Here is a 24029-nt window from a genome sequence, read left to right as displayed (position 1 = left end):
ATGCATGTATGTTATCATAAGTGACCAGTCCAGGTTCGACTCATAAATTTTCCTCTGTTCATTTCTTTGCATTTGTGCTTTTTTAATAAAATTCTTTTTTAGAAATAAAAAAAAAAATACCTGCAGATGTCCTGTGTAGCTTCTGTCCACCTGTTTATCATTATCTCTATGACTCGTCTGTAAAGGCTGTGACAGCAGACATCTCTCTGTAAGAACAGTGAAGGGGACACAGAGGGAACCCACATGGCATTTGCCAAGTGAATGAACACTCAGGGCCTGGCACGGAAATGTAGTAATTGACATCCAAGCCCACAGCCACCTTTGGAAGTACATGTTGTCGCTCGCTCTGGAGATCGGGTGCCTTGCTTGAGAGCTCACAGAGGGTAAGAGATGAAGTTCCAGTTCGCACTCCGATCCTGGTGCCTTTACATACCTTTGCAACCAGCCTCAAGTACACCCCCATCTCATTTCAAACAGCCAAATTCCCCTGCATTCCTGTTCCCAGGCCACTGCCAGGATTCTGACCCACCTGTCCGGTCTACAGAAGTCTGAACCCCACGTTGACTGTGACTTTCTCTGTCCGATTAGCATCAGGACTCTCACTGCACTAAATGGTTAAAAAAAAAAAAAAGTCCATGTCATTAAACTCTTCAATGATGAAGTCACTTTCCTATTGGGAAATTCTACCACAGGCTAATGCTTTGGGGCAGGTTTCTGTCTGAGCAGGAAGCCTGCGTGGAGAAGGCACACACACAGAGAGAGCAAGGGGGCACCTGTTTGCCTTCAGCCTCCATCAGCCGGGCTCCACGATCTGTGTCCACGTTCCCAAGGATGATGACGGTGATTCCCCAAAAAGGTCCAGCCCCTCCAACTTCCTGTGCCTGCTCAGGACCCCGTCCCCAACCCTCCTCTCTTGTCTCCTTGTACCTTCTAAATGAAATCACATTCCACTGCCTTTTCTTGTATAACCTCTGGACAAAAGACTCTTCCACACACACCTTGCTTATGGCAGAGTGATTGGAACAGATAGCACTCCTGGCCAAGAGCCACTGACTAATTGCTTTATGCCCAACTCCCCTTGCCCGAGGCACACCCAGGATTGACAAATCCATGGCTATTTCCCAAGTTTTTGAGGTTCCTGAACCAATCGGTGCAATATTAGTTGGGGGTGGACAGGGAAGACAGTGCATCCCCTACAGTCACTGGCAGCTTTTACCTCGTTTATTTAATCTCCCGTTATTGTGATTCTGGATATCTGTTTTTTTAATTTCCTGTAATTCAGCAAGGAATGTTGTTGTTCTCTTCCTTAAGGACATCTGTGGTCTCTGCTTTTTCATGTTCCAAAAATCCTAACAGAGATGTTTTGTCAATGACTGGATATTTCATTAGAAATCCAGAGATCCCCATTAACCTGACTTATTGTCATCGCTCTGATCAACTTTTAGGTTAATAATTCATGATAGTTAATAACCTGTTCAGATCATTCCCAAAATTATTGATTTAATAATATTTGGTCATTAATAATGTAAAAAGGAGGGGAATGATTTTTCTTATCACTTACCTCAATTTATTCCTTCAGTTCAGTTCAGTCGCTCAGTCATGTCCAACTCTTTGCGACCCCATGAATCACAGCACGCCAGGCCTCCCTGTCCATCACCAACTCTTGCAAATCTCGGGGAGAGCCAGTGTCCTTTAGGACTTTTAATACCTCGTCATTCTTCTTGGTAGAAGCCAGGAAAATGTTCTGCATTTTAAAATGTCTGTATTCTTGATGTTCAAGGTCTACAATTAAAGCGGATCTTTCATTTAACCCAATCTCTCCATTCTTGAGTTTTAGACTTTCTGTGACCTTGTGGAAACCACAGCGTCTCACCCCCAAGAGGTTCAATAGCGCAGTTCAGTTGACTTTCTTTCTCTTTGCTATTATCTTCTGCTGAATCATATTGTAATCATCTCTCTTTTTTCAGTTTGGTTTTGCTAATATACTTTGTAATTTGATACAGAATTGAGCTTCAATTTGTTTTGGCAATATGGAGTTTCAAATAGTTTTTCCATTGAATTTCCTGTAGAGGTCATATCTGTGATGAGATTCAAGTATTTCATCTTATATGAAAAAGTAAAAGTCAAATGTGTGAACCAGATATATGAATATTGATTACTATTTTGAAGCTATTACCATTTTATTTTCAGTTTTAAAATGGCCTCTTTTAGAACCTCATTAGAAAGTTGCCCTCATTGTTGGAATATCCCCATGAAAGCATCTTTTTGCAACAATAAATAAATCTTTTGGCTGCTTTCCAAGACGAATCTACTTTATCCCAAATTCTATTCAATACCTAATGGTGTTATGGCGACTTTCCAGAAACTAACCTTCCAGGCAATGAGAAATTTCCCTCAAGAATTGCATTTTGATGGGAAATGATTTCCTATATTAGATAAATAATGGACAATATGTGTTCAGCTTTAGCTCAAGAAACATCATCAGAATTCCCCTACCTGAGACTCTCTGAAACTGGCCAAAACAGCTGTATGAGCGGCGACTCAGGTGGGGAGGAGGGACCGTCATTACGTCTGCTGCAAGATGCCGAAGCGTCGGGATATTTGGAAACGTCTGGCAGTTAACGCTCTTTTCCAGTTTTGTCATGGAGGCCCAGCTTGACTAAAAAGAACGAAGAGAAAGCAGTGAAGAAAGAAAGAAGGGAGACAGGAAGGGAGGGAGGAGTGAAAACGAACCCACTGTCCTGAAACCGCGAGCAGTGATGGGTGTCCCTGACAGCAGAGACCGCCGTAGAAAACTAGAGGGACGTGTACACTTTGCTAACTGAAACACGCTTGGGCCTGCACCAGCATTTTTAAGTCTTGGTTCTTGATAGCTCGTAACCTGTTCAGCTCACCCCTCACTTCATGACGGGACCCCGGGCCAGTCAGTGTTAACCAGCCTGTTAAAAAGTCATTGTGCTAGAATGACGAATCCCCCCTGGGTTTTGTGTTGAACAGCTCGTATATTTTAGGATAGAACACTGTTTTTCAAATTGTGGATCAAGATCAATCAGTGGAATCAATATTGTGGGTTATGACCAGGACTTTTAAAAAAATAGAATACATCTGAGTGCCTTTCATAGAGCAAGGGAAATGCTATTTTTTAAATAGCTATTTCTTTATACATATAAACATATGCGCACTGGCCCATAACATCAAATGTGCTTCTTATGGTGAGTCAAGTACAAAAGAAGTTCAAAGCCCTGGTGTAGAATGTCTAATTTCCTGTATTTAAGAGTAGAAAAAGTAACCTAAAAACAAACTATTGTGCAAAAATTATACCTCCCGAGTATATTGAAAAACATAATTCTTTTGTTGGTTTGACTTGTCTGTATCTCAGCAAAACAGGGTATCTTTTGGTTCCACCTCTTTATTTCTCAAATACTCAGCACATAGGAGAGTCACCAAGGCTGTATCCCTAAAAACAAAACAAAAAGAACCTCTGACGGTGTGCTTAGGGGACAGTTCGGAGACACATCTTTCACAAAATTAAAATGCGCCAAGTGCCTCATACTATCTGTGCACTGATTGCTTTTATAGAGAAAAGACATAATGTCATGCAGAAACAAAGAAGAAATTGTTTGGGGGAAAACATTTTGTTCAATTTGTAGAAAAAGCAGAGTGAGTCACCCTGGTGTTTGAAACAGGGATGGAATTGTCAAATAACTTGAATTAGCAGCACACCTCCTGTTAAAAACCACCTCACTTCATTCTGCTGCTGCTAATTCCAGGCTCATGGTGGACTGACCCGACCTCCAGGAAGTGTGTGGTGAAGCCTTGCCCCTCGCCTCGTCACAGTCAGATTGAATACGTGCTGTTTGTGTGAAGCAGCTGCTCTCGGTAGCACAGCCCTTTGGGTTCGGATTTTGATGTCCTGTGATGAATCCCGCTCTTGCCACCTAGATTTTAATATTCATTGTTAACTTGAGGAGCTGACACGAATGGGACAAGATTTCATTATGAGCCTCTTTGAACTTACACCAGTTAGAGGAGTGGAGAAATAGATTTCACCCAAGAACATTTTTAATGTTGTGTCAGAGCCCAATTGATCTGATGGACTTTGAATCCCTTCGCCGATAATAAGGAAGACCGTGGCTTAGACCTGCTCCAGCTGGTGTGGAAAGGCCGATGGCAGTCTGCACGGCCTGATAAGATCTGAAGTGGGAGGAGATGGACTTCTGAGTTCAGAGAGCTCTCACCCCACAGAGGTGCCCTGATCCCACACACTCTTCTGGGTGTGTTGGCCACTGAGCACATGTGCGGGTCCTTCTCCACGTCTCAGTTCGTCCAAACGCCTTGCTGAAGTTATGACCCCTCAGGAATGCAACGAGGAGCCGGGAGGCTGGACGCACACCCAGATACTGGAGGGCTGGGAGAAAGGAGTGCCGGGGAGAGACAGGAAGCGTTTCCCCACCGTTACAGACCACTTAGTCTGCAAAGAGCACCGTTCGTGATCTGCAGAAAGTACTTTTCACTTGCATTTTAAGCAAATAGGAGGTTTAGTGGGACATTATCTCCTGGAGTGCCCAGTAATGGGTAATCGAGTAGGGGAAGGGGCTGTGCACTGCTGATTAATATTTACCAAAGTCTTTGTGTGGTTTTTTTTTTCGCAAACGTTAACGACGCGGCAGATCGAGTTGAACAAAAAGGACACTGTGGATTGAAATATGGTATTGTGCCCATCAAATCCTGCCTTCTCTCTGCTTGGCTTATGATGAATACCATTCTTTAATAGCAGACTGGTGTTCGTGAAGAACTTATTACGGAGGCTAAGAGGAAGCCAAGAATGAAGAAATGCCCAACTGGCAGCGATCAATCACCTCCTTTTAAAGATGAACTGATCCTTCTTTTTTAAAGTAACAGTTCATACGAAGGTCTCAAACATAAATATGCAAAGCATCAGAGCAATTCCTGTTTCTGGGTCCTGTTAGCATTTCCATTCCTGTTTCAGGTGAAGTTGAATCCCACCCTTCCCAGCAGAGACTCCTTCAAGAAAAGGGAAGCCCAGGCTCCTCCCCAGGGATGGGCTCCTATTAAACAAAGGTTAATTCTTGGCTCCAGCAGAATAATAATGTTCTAATGCAAAAGGACGAAGTCACATTTAGTTACAGATTTCCATGTCCTAAGACACAATATTCAAAGTAGAGTTGCCCCAGGAAGAGCAAGTTCATGAGGAGGGCCCGAGAACCGAGGAATGACGCGGGGCATGCTCTTCAGGACCAGGCCATTGCTGAGGCCTCACAAGACGCGCCCTGCCTTTCCCATTCACCTCTGGCCCTGTCACTTCCTGCTGAAAAGCCTCTGACGCAGGGTTTCTCTGCCTTGACACCACTGACAATCTGGGCTGGACTGTTCTTTGGGGTGGGGGCATCCTCTGCACCGGAGGACGTTTGACAGCATCCCTGGGGCTTCCCCGGTGGCTCAGCAGTAAAGAACCTGCCCGCAATGCAGGAGACATAGGAGACAAGGGTTCGATTCCTGGGTCGGGAGGATCCGCTAGAGGAGGGCATGGAAATCCATTCCGGTATTCTTGCCTGGAGAACCCCATGGACAGAGGAGCCTGGCGGGCTACAGTCCACAGGGTCACAAAGAGTCGGACATGACTGAGCATCTGAGCACATGCTCACACTGGTCCCTCCTCAATAGATGCCAGTAACATCCCTCACTGCTATTTTGGCCAAAAATGACTCCAGATATTCCCAAATGTCCCCCGAGGGGCCTCTGGAGAGCTATCACTTTAAAGATAACTCTGATGCATACAGAAAAATTGTCTCCCTCATGTACCCAAGGATCGTGATCTCATCTCCTCTATCCATTTACCATCGTTGATACTAACCTCATCTGCTTTTCTCCCACTTTCTATAATACCCCAGGAGCAGTGCCCCCTGGGTCTTCCCTGTTTCTTTTCCCTTGTAGGTTCTGTCCTCTGTGATGTCATTAAAGCCTTGAACAGGACCTGTTCTGTAGACCCTCAAGTGACTAGACCCTCTCACTGGTCACCATCTGCCCAAATTCACTGTCTCTTCAAGATCCAGTCCCACTGCACTCGTTTTCAGAACCCTTCGATACAGCATTGGGGTTGAGAACATGAACCTGGAAGCTACACTGGTTCAGTTTCTTCTCCTCTGTCTGCTAGCTGTATGACCTCGGACGAGTAACTTCAACCTGCCTGTGCCTGGATTTCTTCCCCTGTACAATGGACACAGTAGTGGAATCTACTGTGAGGGGAGTTCCTGGCCTTCATGCTGGCTGTCGTTAGTGTCTCGTAGTCCGCGGGCCTCTTCCTTCTCTGCGGATTTGGTTTGTGCATCCATCTCGGTTTCCTTTGTGGCCTACTTTGACGGTTACATTTTCTGACCAGTCACACGACAGGTCTGGACAATAGGACAGAGTTCTAGAGTGCAGTCAGCCGAAAAGTTGAGGCAAACTGTTGCTGTAACTGTAGTTCATGCAGGTGTGTGTGTGTGTGAGTGTGTGTAAGTGTCTGTGTGTCTGTGTGTGTGTGTGCATCTGTGTGTGTCAGTGTGTGTGTGTCTCTGTGTGTCTGTGTGTGTGTGTGTGTGTATGTGTAAGTGTGTGTCTGTAAGTGTGTATCTGTGTGTGTGTGAGTCTGTGTGTGAGAGTGTATGTGCGTAAGTGTGTGCATCTGTGTGTGTCAGTGTGTGTGTGTCTCTGTGTGTCTGTGTTTGTGTGTCTGTGTGTGTGTCTGTGTGAGTGTGTGTGTATCTATGTGTAAGTGTGTGTCTGTGTGTATCTGTGTGTGTGTGTGTGTCTGTGTGTGAGAGTGTATGTGCGTAAGTATGTGTATCTGTGTGTGTGAATGTGTGTGTGTAAGTGTGTGTATCTGTGTGTGTGTATCTGTATGTGTAAGTGTGTGTCTATAAGTGTGTATCTGTGTGTGTGAGTGTGTGTGCGTAAGTGTGTGTATATGTGTGTGTGAGTGTGTGTGTAAGTGTGTATCTGTGTGTGAGTGTGTATATCTGTGTGTGTGAGTGTGTATATCTGTGTGTGAGTGTGTGTGTGAGAGTGTATGTGCATGTGTGTATCTGTGTGTGTGTGAGTGTGTGAGAGTGTATGTGCATGTGTGTATCTGTGTGTGTGTGTATCTGTGTGTGTGAGTGTGTGTGTGTATCTGTGTGTGTGTGAGTGTGTGTGTGTATCTGTGTGTGTGAGTGTGTATATCTGTGTGTGTGAGTGTGTATATCTGTGTGAGTGTGTATATCTGTGTGTGAGTGTGTGTGTGAGAGTGTATGTGCATGTGTGTATCTGTGTGTGTGTGTATCTGTGTGTGTGAGTGTGTGTGTATCTGTGTGTGTGTGAGTGTGTGTGTGTATCTGTGTGTGTGAGTGTGTATATCTGTGTGTGTGAGTGTGTATATCTGTGTGTGAGTGTGTGTGTGAGAGTGTATGTGCATGTGTGTATCTGTGTGTGTGAGTGTGTGTGTGAGTGTGTATATCTGTGTGTGTGAGTGTGTATATCTGTGTGTGAGTGTGTGTGTGAGAGTGTATGTGCATGTGTGTATCTGTGTGTGTGAGTGTGTATATCTGTGTGTGAGTGTGTGTGTGAGAGTGTATGTGCATGTGTGTATCTGTGTGTGTGAGTGTGTGTGTGAGTGTGTATATCTGTGTGTGTGAGTGTGTATATCTGTGTGTGAGTGTGTGTGTGAGAGTGTATGTGCATGTGTGTATCTGTGTGTGTGTGTATCTGTGTGTGTGAGTGTGTGTGTGTATCTGTGTGTGTGTATCTGTGTGTGTGAGTGTGTATATCTGTGTGTGTGAGTGTGTATATCTGTGTGTGTGAGTGTGTGAGAATGTATGTGCATGTGTGTATCTGTGTGTGTGTGTGTATCTGTGTGTGTGAGTGTGTGTGTGTATCTGTGTGTGTGTGAGTGTGTGTGTGTATCTGTGTGTGTGAGTGTGTATATCTGTGTGTGTGAGTGTGTATATCTGTGTGTGAGTGTGTGTGTGAGAGTGTATGTGCATGTGTGTATCTGTGTGTGTGAGTGTGTGTATCTGTGTGTGTGTGAGAGTGTATGTGCATGTGTGTATCTGTGTGTGTGAGTGTGTGTGTGAGTGTGTATATCTGTGTGTGTGAGTGTGTATATCTGTGTGTGAGTGTGTGTGTGAGAGTGTATGTGCATGTGTGTATCTGTGTGTGTGTGTATCTGTGTGTGTGTGTGTGTGTATCTGTGTGTGTGTATCTGTGTGTGTGAGTGTGTATATCTGTGTGTGTGAGTGTGTATATCTGTGTGTGTGAGTGTGTGAGAATGTATGTGCATGTGTGTATCTGTGTGTGTGTGTGTATCTGTGTGTGTGAGTGTGTGTGTGTATCTGTGTGTGTGTGAGTGTGTGTGTGTATCTGTGTGTGTGAGTGTGTATATCTGTGTGTGTGAGTGTGTATATCTGTGTGTGAGTGTGTGTGTGAGAGTGTATGTGCATGTGTGTATCTGTGTGTGTGAGTGTGTGTATCTGTGTGTGTGTGAGAGTGTATGTGCATGTGTGTATCTGTGTGTGTGAGTGTGAGTGTGTGTATCTGTGTGTGTGTGTGTGTGTATCTGTGTGTGTGTGACTGTGTGAGAGTGTATGTGCATGTGTGTATCTGTGTGTGTGAGTGTGAGTGTGTGTATCTGTGTGTGTGTGTGTGTGTATCTGTGTGTGTGTGACTGTGTGAGAGTGTATGTGCATGTGTGTATCTGTGTGTGTGAGTGTGTGTGTGTATCTGTGTGTGTGTGTGTATCTGTGTGTGTGAGTGTGTATATCTGTGTGTGTGAGAGTGTATGTGCATGTGTGTATCTGTGTGTGTGAGTGTGTGCGTGTAAGTGTGTGTATCTGTGTGTGTGTGAGTGTATGTGTCTCTGTGTGTCTCTGTGTGTGTCCGTGTGTGTCCGTGTGTGTGCACACACGCACGTGCCACATGCGCCCTCCCAACAGACCTTGGCCGGGTGAGCTGCATCCTCTTCGTCTCTGGCGTGTAGGGCACCCCCATCGATGATTTGTTGATTTGAATTCTTCTCATTTCATGAAAGGAAAGACTCTTTTAAAAACTCTCCTCTCCTAGTGACCCCTGAAGCCTCCTGTGTCCTTCAGTTAAGGAAAGCATGGCTTTTGCAAACGCTAATTTCTCAAATCTTGGCTCTTCACCTCCTACCAGCACAATTCAGGATAAAAGTTCTTATTCCTCAGGACAGGACATGTGGAAGAGTGTTTTTAGAAACATAATTTGAGGTCCACCTGGGGAGCTTGATTAAAATGTAGATTTTTTAGGCGTTGGCTCAGGCTTACTCAATTAGAAATTCTAGTGGTGGGACCCGAACATCTGACTTTCTAAAAGCTTCCCAACTGTGTTTACACTTACTCATTTGAGAACCATGATGTCAGAATAAACCAGCAAACAGTCCAGCATCTCCCTGGTGTCGCTTGGAGCCTGAGAGTGCCTGGGCTGGAAAAAATGCTGCCATTTTATGAGGGGAGTAAGAGAATTCTTTTCCTCTGTGCTTTCAGTCTTGTTCTGGATAATGTAAATTATCCACGTGGAGGGATTTTCTTTTTTAAATGAAAGGATCGTGCTCTTACTCCACATTCCACAGCTCTTAAAAGAAGTCACCCTGAGGGGAGGACTAGGTGTTTACAACCCCAGCTGGAAGAGGGCAGGGCTATGCGCCAAGCAGAGGGCAGCACAGACAGGCAGTGTGTCCTGAGAATTATCTCTGAGCATCGGCAGTGAGATGATGACTTCAGAGCATCCCTTTCGGGAAGGCTCTGTCACCAGGTGCGCCAGAAAGGGTTCCATATGGCTTCAGTACTCTGGTGGAGTTGTATACATATTTGAGCATAACCCAAAGATATGAAATAATCCATTCTTGGTTTATATCTAGATGATTAATCTCTCCTCGATATCCAAGACCTGTCTTATGATTAATTTAAGTTCTCCCACAACCCACAGTCTGTATCACATCCTCGAGAGTAACAGAGCCCCGTGTCCAACGTGATTTATTTCAGAAACAAAAGCAAAGGTGCTGTGAAGTCTCTTCCTTCAACTTCCCTGTGTGCCAATAATTTCATACCATTGGTTCCCTTCTCTGTTTTCCCTGTAGTCTCTGAGGAAAGAGCGGCTCTCCATTTTGACACACCCCCTCAAAGACTCATGATGTGAATTTGGGGTCTTGCGTTATCTCTTTCCAACTGGAGGAGCTTGAAAGGACGTCTAAATTCTCACCCTCTCTTTTCCCAACTTCTCCCCTCTCCCTTCACCATTCTCAGCTCTTTTTAATAAGTAAGTAGATAACTAAAGGAATAAACACACCTCTGTGCCTCCGTTTCCATATCTTAAAGTGAAAGTGTTTGTCAACTCTTTGCAACCCCATGGACGGTAGCCCGCCAGGCTCCTCTGTCCCTGGGATTTCCCAGGCAACAATACCCGAATGAATTGCCATTCCCTTCCCCAGGGGATCTTCCTGACCCAGGGATTGAACCCACGTCTCCTGCCTTGGCAGGCGGATTCTTTACCACTGAGCCACGACCTCTGAGAATGGGTGTAACCACAGTGCCTTTCTCTCGGGGTTTCGTGAAGATTGACTGAGTTAGAGAGATAAGGCTCTTAGGCCGTCGGCCTGCAGGAAGTGCTCATTTACTGTCAGCTAACAGGCTTCCCTGGTGACTCAGAGGTTAAAGCATCTGCCTCCAATGCGGGAAACCCGGGTTCGATCCCTGGGTCGGGAAGATCCCCTGGAGAAGGAAACAGTAACCCACTCCAGTATTCTTGCCTGGAGAATCCCATGGACGGAGAAGCTTGGTAGGCTACAGTCCACGGGGTCGCAAAGAGTCGGACACGACTGAGCGACGGAACAGAACGGTTCCGCAGGGTCTGCGTCTGTTCCCTTACATACCCTCTGTCTGTCTGTCTGTCTCTGTACGTTTGCATCTCTTGCCGGCAGCCTCGGCGCTCTCCCATCCTTCGTCCCCCAGCTCTCTGAGAGCCCTCCGTCTCTCCCGGCCCCTGACGCCCTGCTCATCCTCCACTGTTTCCGGCTCACCCCTGGCCAGTCCCAGCCGGCCCGATAGCTCTGTGACTGTATCATCTGTCCAGTGACTGCTCTTCTGAGCTCATCCCGCCTGAGCGAGCTGCGGCAGTGGCCCAAATCCTCTGATTCTTGCTTTCTTCTATTTTCAAGCTTACAATGGAGTGGCACTGACATCTTCCCTTGTCAGAGAATGGCTCTCTTGGCTGGTGATACGGCCGTCGTTGCTGCCGTGTTCCTGACGGTGATAGAAACAGAAGTTCAGAGTCCCAGAGACGTGTCCCTGGTCTGCGCTGGGCCGCTGGGCGTCAGGCCCCTCCTTCTCGGGGACCGTGCTTTTCCTCTGCGCTTCCTCTGTGACCCCGTGGATCTTGCGGCTCCCGAGGACCCTGTCCTGGGTTCCCGTCTCGTCTCATCTCTTTAGACCCAGAGATCTCAAGATCTCAACAGCCCACAAGCAGGATCTGGCCCACAGAAATGCTCTGATATAATGTCACTGTGTTACAAAAAAAAAAAGATTCCACATTTAAATTTTGTAACCAAAATCTCTATTCATGGCTTATTTTGGAAAATCGGAGCATCTCACCGTACCCAACCCATGTTCCCATGCGCCCAAAGCTCGTTGGTATTGACAGCATTGCTTCCTTAATCAGGGCACCTCCGAGTTCATCTTTACTTAAAAGCCACCTTCCCTTGATCCCGTTAACTTCCTGATTCCTCCAGGCAGTTGGGGCTGCCACTCCTGTAGCGTTACCCCTCAATAAATTAGGACCCCGTGAAATAAGGACCACCAGATGAACAGTTCCCATTCCAACCTCTCCTCACGCCCGCGGCCACGCCTGTCCCGAAGGTCCCGGACTTGCTCGGGTCCCACGTTGCTGCTACTACTCAACACAGGCCTGCCTACTTCTGCAGCATAACCTTCAGAACTTAATGTTTCATCTGCGAGCGGGTTTGAATCTAGAATTCTAAAAGGAATAAAAACAGGTTATGCATTCATCAATACTGGGTGGCATGCTACTCAAGAATCATTGTTCTATAAGAAGGATCTAGTTACATAATAAAAAATATAAAAACCGAAGCTATAAGCGAGGAAGGCAGGTCGATACCTGTTTGAGCAGTTGGACATGAAGTACAGAGTGCTGGAAGAGTGATGCTGGGGAGATGGGAAAAGAGAGACTTCAGTGAAGCCAGAAGATACTACAGAGGATAGCTTGGGAACCGGTGAAACTAAAATAAAAAACCACATCATTTTAAAGCCAATGTAAAACCTAAAATAAACAACAGAAAGAATTTGCGGGTTGGTGGTACCAACAGTACATAGATGGAGGTGGAGGCTCGGGGAAATGATGATTCTGGAAGGCGGAGCTGAATCCCACGTTTGGCATATTGAGTGAGATGCCAGCAGACATCTAAATAGATGCCTGTCCATCTACAACAGATCCTGTACAGCCGAAGGTAAAAGAGGGCATGGGGGAGAAAAGAGTGGATCCAAGCTGCAGTTTCAGGAGCCATCCACATCCGTGAGGGAGAAGAAAGAGGAATAGGAGCACAGGGAAGGGGAAGGAGAAGGTGGGGTCCGTGCCGGAGAGGAAATCAAAGCAAAGTCGGAGGCCAAGCAGAGAAGGAATCAGGGTGACAGTTTGATAAAAGGGATCGTCCAGCAGGGTTCACTGAGCAAGGAGCAAGAGACCTATGTACTGTATTTATGTTAAACTATTGGGTTTGGCCGGGAGAAAGCCATCCGTTCACTCAACAAATATAAGAATATTCTAAGACTCAGTGATTTTTCCAAAAAGTGTGCTACAAAGAGCCATTCAACCTGGAGACTGTATCGGTCAGTAGCATCCTCAGTATTGCTCAGACAATTCCCAAAGCTCTACGGCTTAAGTGGCGGAGGTGTATGTCATAATCCTGTCTCTGATCCCTGCTACTCTCTTCCTGGACCCAGACTCGTAACGCAGCCATCTCTTGAAACATGGTGACCGTCACGACAGAGAAGGAAAATGTACACCGGCCGTTAAGGCTTCTTCAAGAATGTTAACGTGAATCAAGTGGACGCGTCTTCCTTCCGGGGCAGCAAAGTGCAGTTCTCGCCCGTGTCTGCAGGGAAGCGAGATGGAGCACGTGTGCTTACCCCTGTGACTCCCCAGAGATGCTTTAAAGCAAGAGTAGATGGCACTCGCACTTCCCAGGTGACTCAGTGGTAGAGAATCCATCTGCCAATGCAGGAGATGCTAGGGATGTGGGTTCAATCCCAGGGCTGGGAAGATGCTGTGGAGAAGGAGATGGCAACCCACTCCAGTATTCTTGCCTGGGAAATCCCATGGACAGAGAAACCTGGTGGGCAACAGTCCACGGGGCTGCAGAATCAGACACGACTTAGCAACTGAGCATGCACGCATTCAGACAGAAGTCACAACCCTGAATATTTACACTTTAGTTCCTTAAACCAAGGCTCAAGCGCACAATTTTCAGGGCTCAGTGCAAATGCAAATGCAGTTTCTAGGTCAGGGGCAGAGAAGTCACTCTCCCCTCCCCCCAGGCCCACCACCCCATCCCATGGCAGACAGGCCACCCCTAGATTATAATCTCTGCATGGGATAAATGTGTTTCCTAAATTGGTGACAGGCAAGAAACCCCAGCCAACCACACTCGATGCTTCCAACTTGGAGAGGAGTAGCACCCTTGGCCCCACCAAGAAGCTGCAGGGCCTGACTCCTCCCTCCCTCATCCTTAGCCTGGCAAAAGGCAGGCCTTAGGTGACTCCACCAGCGTGACCCAGGCACCACCCAGGGGTAATGGGGCGAGGCTGGGAACAGGGAGCCAGGTGTGACCTGACCCCAGGAGGGGAGGCCGTGAGTCGCTGAGACCTTCCCTGGGGGGGAGTGGAGAGGTTGGGGGGCAGGACCGTGCAGGATCCGGGGCTTCTGCCCCCCGATGTGCTCTGTGTCTCCCTGGACTTCGCTCACAAAGCACAGGCAGAGGTGAAGGTGTTAAGACTTTCTCCAGAACAGTGACCCACAGCGTCTTCTGAGCGCAGAGCCCACCGGGTCAGCCCTGCCCCCAAAGGCACTGCAGCGCCTTGCTTTGTCCTAAGGGACATTTCTCCCTCCCGCCCCATCCGCTGTCTTCTCTGTTTCTTCTGTTCTCCCTTCTAGTCGCTCTTGAGATCATGTTCAGATGAGAGATCGTCCTACTGGGAAATTCATGTTTTTATACGACCTCAATCCCCATGAACTACATGAGGATACCCTACCCTTTTCCAATAGTCTTCTTCCAGGTTTTGGATTCCTTGTAACCCCCATATTCAGGTCTGGGGAAAAGGACTGGCCTAGGGGCTGGAATGCACAAGTACATTTTGCAAGTTCCCTTGCTTGCAAGTTTGAGATTTATGCAAAGTCCAAGAACATCCGCTGTTGCTTGCAGTGAGATTGCATATTCGAGAAGTCCGCAGAGTCCCTCTTCGCCAGTGAGGCAGGCTGCAGAAGTCAGGTGTCAGGGAACTAGAAACTGGTGGTCTTCCTGTTCTCTCCGTTATTACATCTGTCTGCAGAGACTATGGCTGACAACAGATTAGCAGACTCGCCGTATACCGAGACGGTGGAAAGAGTGATGTTTGTTGACATTATCAGCAATTCCTGGAGGGGAATTTTCATACTTTTTTTTTCTTGTCTTCCTTTCCAGAGTTTGTTTCTTTGTTCCCCTGTACACCTGGCTATACTTTATCCCCGCTGCTGTTTATCTCCCTGAAATAGTTTTGTGTATCTAGCCATATTAAATCCACTTATTTATTGTCCATTTATCTCTGTTTGGTGTATCAAATGTTTATTTATAAGCCACTCATGTATCTAGAATTTGCCTGATTGTTGCCTGCCTGTTCTGTTTGCTGGCATGTGTCCGACTGGGCTGTGCATGTCTTTGCTACACTCTGATAATATAAGTCTCTTGGTAAATAGAACTATTTAGAAGTCCTGAAGAGAGGTTCAGGAAAGCTAAGAGGCAAATAAAACATCCCTCTGCACCCAGAATGTGGTCTAATACCCAGAAAAATTGTGTCGTAGCATTGACTTTGAGTGTGTATTTGAAGAATTACAAAACCTGGCAATCCCCAAGAGTCGGTTAATCCTTCCAATACCTTACTCCTCTTATCACAAAATGATTAGTATTAGTGTTTGCATGAGGCTGCCTTCCTCCTCCTACCGGCTTCCCAGGTGGCGCTAGAGGTAAAGAACCCGCCTGCCAACGCAGGAGACGTAAGAAATATGGTTCAATCCCTGGGTCAGGATTGAGGAAGAGGGCATGCCAACTCACTCACCAGAATATTGATTCTTGCCTGGAGAATCCAATAGACAGAGGAGCCTGGAGGGCTACAGTCCATGGGGTTGCAAAGAATTGGACACGACTGAAGCGACTGAGCACAGTTCCCCCCTTGGCATCTGCATCCCACGAACTGGTCCAGAAGTGTCCAAATTACTGTTCTCACTCAGCCTCGGCTCTTTGACGGCTAACACAATGTCTGGTGGACAGCAGTCCATCACATTTCTTCAGTGATGTGACTGGTCGGTCCCACTGAAACCAGGACTCTTACAAAAGTATCTCTGTGACTATTCAGATTTACCTAGATATGGTGTATGGAGTGCGTGTGTCCATTAGTCGCTCAATCCTGTCCAATCCTGCGACCCCATGGACTGTAGCCCACCAGGCTCCTATGTTCATGGGATTCTCCAGGCAAGAATCCCAGAGTGGGTTGCCGTTCTCTTCTCCAGGGGATCTTCCTGACCCAGGGGTTGAACTCAGGTCTCCCGTGTTGCAGACGGATTCTTTACCACTGACCCCCCAGGGGACCCCAAGGTTCTCACAGAGGATCAAATAAAGAGACAATCCCAGAGCCAGAATGCACCTGTGTTTACACCTGTCCTTGAACTTTATCAGCTGTTGAACCTGAGACAGATTATGTAATCTCATCTATAAAGCAGGACTAGTACCCCTCATCAGAAGAAAGCAATGGCAAGCCACTCCAGTACTCTTGCCTAGAAAATCCCATGGATGGAGGAGCCTGGTGGGCTGCAGTCCGTGGGGTCGCTAAGGGTCGGACACGACTGAGCGACTTCACTTTCACTTTTCACTTTCACACATTGGAGAAGGAGGTGGCAATCCACTCCGGTGTTCTTGCCTGGAGAATCCCAGGGACGGGGGAGCCTGGTGGGCTTCCGTCTGTGGGGTCACACAGAGTCGGACACGACTGAAGTGACTTAACAGCAGCAGCAGCAGTACCCCTCATCCGGAGAAGGCAATGGCAAGCCACTCCAGTACTCTTGCCTAGAAAATCCCACGGATGGAGGAGCCTGGTAGGCTGCAGTCCGTGGGGTCGCTAAGGGTCGGACACGACTGAGCGACTTCACTTTCACTTTTCACTTTCACACATTAGAGAAGGAAATGGCAACCCACTCCAGTGTTCTTGCCTGGAGAATCCCAGGGACGGGGGAGTCTGGTGGGCTTCCGTCTGTGGGGTCACACAGAGTTGGACATGACTGAAGTGACTTAGCAGCAGCAGCAGTACCCCTCATGGGTAAGCACGAAGATGCGATGAGATGAACAGTGCAGCGTCCTGGGTAGACAGCAGAGGAGCGGCCCATATGCTTCCCACCACCACCTGGTCAAACCGTACTCCTTGGACACATCTGTCCAAGTGGCAGAAAATCTGGGTGCACGGTGGACATGAGCACGAACACTTCTTGACTTGTTGGCTGTAGAAACTCGTTCTAGGTCTTCCCAAAAGACTGCTCTTGTCCAGACGGAGGCAGCCCCTGGAGTTTTCACAAACTCCATTCTCACTGAAGTCCCCCTGCCCCAGAGTGGAGGCAGTCAAAGAGGGATGTCATTGTCCTGGCCTTCCGCTTAAATTATTTTATGCCTGGGGTATGTTTTTATTTGGCTGCAGCGATTTCAGAAGCAGGAACAATGCACAAGTTTCACTGAGAGTTACTGGTGATTTCAAATCACGACCAGCACTTTCTGAGTCTGGGTCTGAGAGGCAGGAGAGGGTTGGGCTGGGTCTCACACGCAGTGCTGCCTTCCTTGCAGAAGGGAGCATTAACCGCTGAGGGCTTTCATGCCCTTCCTCCCCATGTTGGCTTCCCCCTTCACCCCTCCATTCACACTTTCAACGAGTGCTTGCAGAAGTCCCGCTCCGTGTCCAGCGTCATACTGTGCTTGGGGACACAAACGAGGCTTTTGCGCATATGGACCTTACCTTCTAGAATAGAGAGCAAGGTCATAAATATTAATATATACTCTAACTTTAGGTACTGTTTGGTGCCATGACAGGAAAAAAAAATCATACCAGGAAAAGAAATTGAGAATGATTAAGGGGGAAGAGATACAAGTGTTTTAATTAGGTCATCAGAGCTGAGCGAAGGGGAGGGACATTCCGGGCAAAAGAGCTGCAAGTGTAACGACCACTGGTGGCGCTGGAGGGGCGCCTAACGGGCCGTGAGTCCCGCCTGGGAGGAGCTCCTGGGGGGCAGGTGCTTCGGGCTCAGCGCAGAGAAGCAGGGGTTCGCGGGAAGGAAAGGAGCAGATGACCAACTGTGGGGGTGGGTGGGGGCCGCAGCCTCCCCACGGGAAACCCAAAGGGGCCCTGCCGGCCCGGTGAAGGGAGCACGGCGCAGCAGGGACTCGGCCTGGGCCAGCTCTCCTTCCTCCCTGGGCCTGCCCCTGAGCCTCCCTCTTCTCACCCACAGCATGGAGGTGGCGAGGCCGACCTTGAAAGGCTTCCCCTCAGCTTTAGAGATCCTCGGGCTTCCTCCATGGATCGAGGCCTTTAAGGGAGCACATTACACACCACATTACTATTTTCATTATTTCCAAAATGATAAAGGAGGGATGCGTGTGCAGCGCAGGAGCTGCCCTCGTATTTGGCAGTGGGTTCACCTCGCCTCGATGGCGCTGACAAACCGTTCTCGTCAAGTAAAAACCCGCCTGTATAACCTGAGGCTTCCTTTTTTCCACATCAGCGTCTTTAAAGATGGCAGGGGCTCCCGCTGCCCGCCTCTGTGGACGCGCTGGCCTGCTCTTCGCTCTCCTTGCTGTGGTCTCACGCACGGCCGCCCAGTCCCTGAGTGCCCCCGCCTTCCACCCCTACCCCAACTCCACCACCAGGGCACATGCCGTTTGCCCAACTAGATGCCCATCATCACTGGCAGCCTTGGGAGGATCTGACCACAACAAGCAGTGCGAACAGTGTCCCTGTAGCTGTCGTCCCAGGGGGCCTACAAGCCACTTTCAGTAGCTTCGACACAGACCCCATCCCCTGATTTCTCCTGGTTGACTTCTCCTCCTTCATGGGGCCACAGAGAAGATTCCATGAGCTCAGGGAACCCCTGGAATGGGCCAGTACCCTCACGATACGGTGGCTCAGATGGTAAAGAATCTGCGTGCAATGCAGGAGACGCAGATCCATCCCTGCGTTGGGAAGAGTCCCTGGAGAAGGAAATGGCAACTCACTCCAGTGTTCTTGCCCGGAGGGTCCCCTGGACGGAGGAGCCGGCGGGGTGCAGTCCCTGGGGTCACGAAGAGTCCGACACGACTGAGGGAATGATACTTTCACTTCCCCCTCACCATATGCTCACCTTGATCAAAGACCTTTTCTTTGTTGCACTGATCAGTCGCAATTGTACTTTCTTCATTTGATTATGTAATGGAGGCCAGTCTGTCCCATCCCAGTGGAAGCTCCACCCAACTAGAAGCCATGGCTGTCTGTTCATGTGTCACTTCCTTGTCACTATCTTTCCTCTGCAATCACGCCATAAATGTTTGTTGAAGGAATCACTAACCTTCCAGGAAGCATCTATTCCTTGTAGGGGGCCTTTAACACACCCCGTTTGGTTATTCTAAAGCCTAGCAGGAGAAAGCCAAAAATCAGTGCAAGACTTTCCCGTGAGGGGAAAACAAGCAGATGGTCAGTCCTGTTGGACGAATGGACTAATGGCTGAATGAGTGACTTTTAAGCACAAGCTGATATTGCTTTTGTCCAAATGGTGACTGTGAAGTACACCCCCCCACACACAGCCGTGTATGTGTCCCCGTCCCTTCTCTGCTGTCTGCAGTATCTTTAAGAGCAAAGGTAACTCAGAGCTGCCTTGTGCTGAGGGGTTTAAGGCTGTCAGTGCTCCTCTGTCTCTGATTTCCCCACCCTCCGAGCTATGACTTGGCTCCTAGAAACCCCAGTGGTCCTCATCATCACCCACCTCCTCTCTTGGGGCAGGAAGGAGAACGCTGAGCTCTTTCGTGCCATCAGCTTAGAGGATAGAGACACTGCGCATCTCACCTGTGTGTCCCCAGTGAAGAATGAACAGCCAGCATCTCTGGCTCTGACTGGAAAGCCAGGTGGCCTGTGACTTCAGACCAGGCTCCTGTCTGGAGAGCTCCAGCACCACAGACTAAGCCCCTGGATCACATCCTTAGAGATGCTAAACCACGTTTTAAGTGCTTTCCCAAGAACGCCAATGAGGAGGCTGAAGATGCCACTGAATATGTGTGTGGGTGCTCAGCTGCTAAGTCATGTACATGGACTGCAGCCCACCAGGCTCTTCTGTCCATGAGATTTCAAAGGCAAGAATACTGGAGTGAGTTGCCATTTCTTCCTCCATGGTATCTTCCTGACCCAGGGATCAAACTGGTGTCTCCTACACTGGCAGGCAGATTCTTTACTACTGAGCCACCTGAGGAGCCTACCACTGAATCGACTAGTGTCTGATTAGTTTGGACTGCTGTAACAAGAATACCATAGGCAGGGTGTAAGCAACAAACATTTAATTTTTCCAGACTGGTCTAGAGGCTGGAAGTTCAAGAACAAGATGTCAGCATGGTTGAGTCCTGGTGAGAACTTTTTTCCTGGTTTCTTTATACAGGACACACAGGGAAGAGTTCTGCTGTCTCTTCTGTAAGGGCACTAATCCCATCACGGGTGCTCCACCCTCATGACCTAATGTACCTCCCAAGGCACCATCTCTTTACACCATTCCGTCGAGGGTTAGGACTTCAATATATGAATTTTGAGGGAACACAAACGCATGGTCCAAAATACCCAGGAAGCTCCATAGGCAACATTATCAGTACCTTCAAGAGGTAACAGGAGGCATCTCCTCAGTTACAAGGACTTGGAGGCAGACAAGATAATCTAGGTCATTTATCCATTTAACAAATAATGATCAAGCACCCACAGGGTGTCAAGCTCTGTTCCAGGACCTGAGGGTTTAGGAATAAACAAGATAGACTCACTTGTCCTCAGGATGATTACTTACCTGAAGACAATAAATAAGTAGGTGAATAGCTAAGATAATCAGCTAGTGCTAATTGCTATCAATCATATCAAATGGGGTTACATGACAGAGGATAATTCAAGAAGAGGGACACAAGTTTAGATTGAACTGAGAACCAAGTCATTCGTGGGGCCAGCCATGCAAGTATGTAAGAGAAAAGTGTTCCCAGAAGGAGGGGCGGTGAGTGCAAAGGTCCTGAAATGGAGTGAATGACATTTTCAGTCATTTGGAAATGTGAACAGATACACCTGTTGTGTAAAGCCACAGCCACGACATAGCAAGCACAGTCGGCGCGTCGCTTGTGTCCTGAGTTACTCTGTGTTCTCCCACGTTGGCCAGGTGGTGAACCAGTTCGCTGTGGTTGGCTCTGCTTATTCAAATGCCGCTCTGAGATTTCGCCCTCAATCCACCTGTCTAGCTCTAAGCAGCTGGAGTGGCAGCCAGAGCCTGAGAAGCGCGTGTTTTCATGAAGTCATGTCGCACGCCCGTGACGGTTGGGCCACATGGAGGAGTGACAGGATTATCACTCCCCGTTATCACCTGGGGGACCTGCAGGGTGGAGCAGTCATGGGTTTCGCTGTGAGTCACCGCTGTTTGACTGGCACGCTCAGAGACTTTACTGGTGCGTTCATGAGGTAAAGTGAATATCCACATAGAAAAGCCCAATGCCTGTGGAGGCTTCTGTATGGGCAAATAGTTCTTAAGAAGCGGTGCATTGATAGTTTGAAGGCTAGTGAGGAAAGACATTTGGGAAAGATTTTGTAAGAAATGGTGGATTTAAAGGGGTGGGGGTAGGAGGAAGACATGTTAAAGTGTGAGGAAAGGAAATTGCAGCGTCTTGTGTCCTGCTCACTAGAAGCGGAGCCTGAGGCAAGGATTTGGGTGCAGGAGATTTACGGGGCGCGTAGAGAGAGAGGGAATCAGGACAGGACTCGGGGGGCTGTGGTCCCGGGTGAAGTCTGACCTGGTCTGCACCTCAGGAAAGGGCCCTGGAGCGTGGCCCCAGGAGGGCCCTCCTCTGGTGAGGCAAGGAGGACGGAGTTTGAGTCCCGGGTCGGTCAGGCGTCGGCCGAGGGCCTCATGGAGGCATCCTGACCTCCCAGGGAAGCGGCGTCTGTCAGCCTCTGCGGACAGTTCTCCGCACGCGGCGGCTGTGGGCCGCCAGCCGCCACCACTCACCGTAGCCGGGGGACAGCTGCTCTGGGGGGGGTCGTGACGGGGTGCACACCGTCTCCGGCACCTAGATTCTCCTCAGAAACGGCTTCACTTTCCCCGGAAGAAAGTGCATCCGTTCATTCATTTCATGATTGGCCCATTTATTCAATGTTTCCTGTGCACCTGCTGTGTTTCCAGAGTCAGGGTCACAATAGTGAGGACGGTGGGTCTGTTATCAGCAGTCACAGATGACAGACACGGTCAGACAAGCCCGGCAAGAAACGATGAGAAGCGCCACAGGAGGAGAGGCCACCTTCTTTATTAGGAACCCTAAATCTGGTCCAGAGGATAGAGTCTAGAGCTGTGCTGCCCCAAATGGTAGCCGTGGACCACATGTGTTTATTCAGCACTCGAGATGCAGCTAATCCCAATCTAGATGCTCTATAAGCATAAACTGCACCTGGAATTTCAGTGGTTTATTGTGGAAAAAAGAATGTGAACGACCTCTTTAATAGTTTGTTATACGGTGTAACCATATATATCATGTGCTATGCAATTTATAAATATATACATATAAAATTCAAACAAAGAAAAATGATTTGCTGTATGAATTACATGTTAAAATGACACCATTGTGAATACACTGGGTTACATAAAATACCTGATCACACTTAATTTTACTTATTACTATTTACTTGTTTAACGTGGCTGCTGGGAAATTGTAAATTACATAGAGGCTCGCTTTATATTTCCATTAAATAGCACAGGCCTGGGGCTTCTTCACTCATTCCTTCAACATCACAGGGAATCTTGCTGAACAATCCACTACTGAAATGATTGTCTGCTGATTATGGCAAGGAAGGCACAGCCAAGCTTCTCCAAATTCTCTAACTTGAGCAGTTCCGATGGTTTGAGACCACGGTGCCTCGTTTTGCTGTTTTTAGTAAGCCATGCTAATTATGGATTCCTCTGTGTCTCCCTCTGGTATCCGAAGGCTCACGAAGCCACGCTCTCCGCCCACCCCACACCCCTGTTAGATAACTGAAGTTTGATTGAACAGTGTTTATATCCATCACCGATACAATTCTCGTTTCATCGTTCCTTTTTTCTCTTCTCTACATGCTATGAGCGTGAATATGAATCTATAGATTCAAAAGTGAAAAGGCAAAGAAATATAAATGGTTTGAAGTGAGTCTCTTTTCAAGTAATTTTCCCCCTAACCTAGTAAGATGTCACTCCGTGAGAGATTTCACAGCACAGCAACACCAGAAAGTATGATAATCGTTCAAAACATAATTGAAAGATTTCAAAAGTTGAACTGGAAGCGTTTTTGTCAGAGTTTATTGCAAGTATTTTGTATCTTAAAAAAAAAAGTTTATGAAAGTTCTGTGACAAGAAGATAAATTATGGAACCATAAGAACAGGGAAATAAATGGATTCTGGAGACTGACAAACAGGGCAAATGATGAGAACATATAATTTTAGAACACAAAAAAAGGTAACTAAATTTGAAAAATTGCATTAGTGTATCATTTTCTGTATATGAGCCATTAGAGGGAAAAAGTGGAAATTACACCCTGTAACAAAGTAAAAATGTTTTCAGTGTTTAAAGGTAATTTTGTAATACTGCTACTATTACTTAAACTCTTACCTCTTATAAAAATCCAAAGACAGGACCCCTGGTGATATTACCTATGTCTTCGGCAAAGAGCAACAATTTGAATTCCATTCAAATACATTTGTATTTTGCCAAGTGCGATCAAACGGTGAGCTGCGTAATTTGCGGGGTAAGTGAGATAGATACTTCTCCTCCGCACATTTATCACTCTCCTGTGGGCTTCATTACTGACAATCAAATCACAGAAGATGTACAAAATTGTCATGATGCACTTATTTTCTCATGATATTCGATACAAATAGTACTTCTTTACAAATGGCCTTCCCCCCCTCCCATTTGCCACAACATTTTTGCTGTCTTTTCAGAATCTTACTAAAGTTCCAGTGATAGACTTTATTTTTCCCCAGCATATATGTGGGCCTCTTTGGAAAACAAATACTTCTATTTGGGGAAAAATTAAAAATACTTTAGACAAACAAAAGCAAGATGGTTTACAAGTTGTTCCCTGACTGTTACTCCCTGAATGTGTGTGTGTGTGTGAGCACCATATCAAGGAGCTTGTGAAAACAACAGATCCTAGTGCACGGATCATACACACTCCATCCCTGAACCATCCTAAGGGTGAATTCAGATCACAACATCAAATGCCCAAAATCTAGTCAGAAAAAATGAAGGAGCTAGTGAGCAAGAAACCCATAGCTTGCTTACGCTGCTGCTGCTGCTGCTGCTGCTAAGTCACTTCAGTCATGTCCGACTCTGTGCGACCGCATAGATGGAAGCCCACCAGGCTCCCCCGTCCCTGGGATTCTCCAGGCAAGAACACTGGAGTGGGTTGCCATTTCCTTCTCCAATGTGTGAAAGTGAAAAGTGAAAG

At 47.4% G+C, this 24029-nt stretch overlaps 1 protein-coding gene across 3 annotated transcripts in view; it reads left to right on the top strand.

Moving 5' to 3' along the window:
• TSHZ2 (teashirt zinc finger homeobox 2) overlaps window positions 1-24029 on the top strand; it is a 500614-nt gene that overhangs the window by 130408 nt on the left and 346177 nt on the right. The gene's annotated exons all lie outside the window — the stretch shown is intronic.

This window comes from Moschus berezovskii, chromosome 15 (assembly GCF_049115385.1).
Source record: "Moschus berezovskii isolate FMDL1 chromosome 15, NW_MosBer_1.0, whole genome shotgun sequence".
NCBI classification, from domain to species: domain Eukaryota; kingdom Metazoa; phylum Chordata; class Mammalia; order Artiodactyla; family Moschidae; genus Moschus; species Moschus berezovskii.
This window is presented reverse-complemented; position numbering and strand designations above follow the sequence as displayed.